At 39.7% G+C, this 2,988-nt stretch overlaps 1 pseudogene; it reads left to right on the top strand.

Annotated features, from left to right (window-relative positions):
- Positions 1-2,207: 2,207 nt before the first annotated feature.
- LOC109377976 (probable ribosome biogenesis protein RLP24 pseudogene) lies at positions 2,208-2,700 on the top strand (annotated as a pseudogene).
- Positions 2,701-2,988: the final 288 nt, after the last annotated feature.

The following is a 2,988-nucleotide window of genomic DNA, read 5'->3' as shown; positions in this document are numbered from 1 at the left end:
CTAACTTCTGTTGCATGGACTCAAGGGAAGGGTGAAGTACCAATTGGGAGGAGAGATCTTTACTTGGAAAGATAAGCTGTCCTTGATCTCAGTTGTCTGATTCAGTCCCCCAGAAGAAGAAAGGCAGTGAGGATAGGAAGACTTCATTAAACCAGAGGTGTTGTAAGGCTGTAATGAGGCTTCTCGTGAGTGGACCAAAGAACTGAGGCACTGACTGGGTATCTCAGCAAGGTCCAAATGAAACGCAAGTGCAAAAGTGTCTTCCACCAGACATTTATTTGAAAATTGCTTTTGTATCAGTTGGCTCATTTCATTGTTTTATAAATTTTAAAGGGACAAGAAATAGCATGAGTATTCTGCATGTCCTTTGTAGAAATTAAGTTTGCTGAAAAGAAGACAATCATAGAATAAATGGGCCTGCTGTTTAAGTACTCCTAAGAAGCACCTGGAAGGGTTCATGAACTCCTTTTGCAGCTCTAAAGACGACATCCTGAGGATACCGAGTTAATTTTCCAGCAAAGGTGCCCAAAGTTGCCTTCTGAAACAGACTACAGCTCCTTATCTATCTTCATTACAGCTGACATTGCATGGCATGTTTCAAATTCCAAGTAGTCTACATGGTGTGGTAGGCAGAATAATGGCCCCCAAAAAGATCTGTGCCCTAATCCCTGGAAACTGTAAGTATGTTACCTTACATGGCAAATGGGAAGTAAGTTTGCAGATAAAATTAAGTTTGCTAATCAGTTGACTGTAAATGGGGAGATTATTGTGGGTTATATGGGGTGGGCCAGAGAGATAGCAGCGTGAGAAAGACTACGCCCAACATTGCTGGTTTAGAAGATTGAAGTGGGCCACAGGTTAAGGGATGTGGCCAGCCCCTAGAAGCTGGAAAAGGCAAGAAAACAGATTCTCCCCTAGAGCTTCTCGAAGGAACACAGCCCTGCTGATACCTTGATTTTAGCCCCACGAGACTCTCGCTTTTGACCTCAAAAATTGTAAGATAATAAATATGTGTTGTTTTAAGCTTAAGTGTATGGCAATTTGGTACACCAGCAATACGAAACTAATATACATGGCATTCCTCAATTTTGTGAGCTATTCCAGGATGTTTTCAACAAACCCTCCTTTTTTACTTAAGCTAGTCAAAGTTGGGTTTTGGTCTCCTGCAACTCAATTTACAAAGAGGAGTCATTATACAATGGTACTTCTCACTGCAGAAAAGAGATCTCCAGAAATAAAACACATGTGTTGAACCTTAAAGATGTCATGATAAGATTGCTTCTGCATGATGACTGAACAGAAAAAATAGAAGGGATTTGAAAAAGTGAAATGAATTAGCATTTGAAGGGTAAGTTTATTTCACTGAGTTGAAATGTAGATTAAGGAGCCACATGTAATTTCTCTCTGATTTCTTCTGTGACTCATGAGTTATTTAGAAGTGTGTTGCTTAGCTTCCAAATTGTTAGGCATTTTGCAAATATCTTTTTGCCGTTGACTACTAATGTAATTTTATTGTGGCCATAGAACATACTTTGCATTATTGAAAACTTAAAAATATATTGAGACTTGTTTTATGGCCCAGAATAGGGTCTATTTTGATAAATGTTCTGTGTGTTCTTAAGAAATAATGAGGCAAGCAAAAAGTTAACCAGAGTGGGCTTGTGAGCTGGCAGGACTGGACAGGCAAGGAGTTAACAGGAATAAGCTTGTAAGTTAGCAGGAATGAGCTTAAACATTAACCACTTGGCTCTAACTCCCCTGGCTAGCACTGCACCTGCAGGCTAACAAGCACCTTACATCGTCATAGGTGGGAACACAACAGTTCCCAATCACAAGGGCAACACCCTGCAAGCTGACATCCATCATAGATGGGAACAGGACAGTTCCCAGGAGAAGATAATTGTAACCGCAACCCCCCTGCAAGCTGACAGGCACCCAACATCTTGCTTAGAAAAATAAACTAGAGCTAAACAGAAACCGGCCACAACTCTTTCTATCAGACTGCCCTGGCAAAACTCCTTTTGCCAGTTCCAAACAGAACTCTCTCTTTTTGACTTTCAATAAATCTGTTCTTACACTTGTAGAGTCTCATGAATGCTTTCACGTTCTGCGAACAACCAGGGGTTAATTCTATGCCAAGACAAGAAAGAATGTGGACTTCCTTTCAAGCCCAGCGTTTGGATGGTGGGTCCCCACATGTGTTCACCATGCCTATTAATAGGTGTTATTTCTGTTCTGGGCCCATTTACCCCGGCCGTGGCATGATGTTCATCTGCAACAATTACAAGGTGTTCAGATTCTGTATATCCAAGTGTCATAAAAACTTTAAAAAGAAGCACAATCCTCGCAAGTTTAGGTGGACTAAAGCATTCCGTAAAGCAGCTGGTAAAGAGTGTCCAGTAGATACTTCATTTGAATTTGAAAACCAGAAATGAGCCTGTCAAGTACCAGAGAGAGTTGTGGAATAAAACTATTGATACAATGAAGAGAGTCGAAGAGATCAAACAGAAACGCCAAGCTAATAAAGAACTATAGAAAGTTCAGAACATCAAAGAAGTCAAGCAAAACATTCATCTCATTCAGGCACCCTTTGCATGCCAAGGAAAGCAGCCGGAAAACAAGATGGTACAGAAATTACAACGGGATGTGGACATGGAAGTTGTTTCTGAAAATCTTAACTGTCTGGAACCATTTCTATGAGTGCATTGGAAAATCGCCTTTAGAGACTTAGAACATCTAAATTTGATTTTTTTTACATAAGGTGACTCAAATGAAAAGGTGATTAAAAATACATCCTTCCACATTGCTGTTTGCAAAACATCAGATATTATGGGTGCTAGATTGCATCTCAATGTTTCACTGATAAATATGAGGTGTGATTAAAAAATACAGTGAATTTAAATTAAAAAAATTTATTACAGTAAGAGACACATTGCATTAATTCTCCTCAATATACTCCCCTTCACTTCAAACACACGTATCCCATCT

The sequence above is a fragment of the Hipposideros armiger genome, unplaced genomic scaffold, assembly GCF_001890085.2.
Source record: "Hipposideros armiger isolate ML-2016 unplaced genomic scaffold, ASM189008v1 scaffold_1670, whole genome shotgun sequence".
In the NCBI taxonomy this organism is placed as follows: Eukaryota; Metazoa; Chordata; class Mammalia; order Chiroptera; family Hipposideridae; genus Hipposideros; species Hipposideros armiger.
Note: the sequence above shows the minus strand (reverse complement) of the source record. Positions and strands in the feature narration are given on the sequence as shown.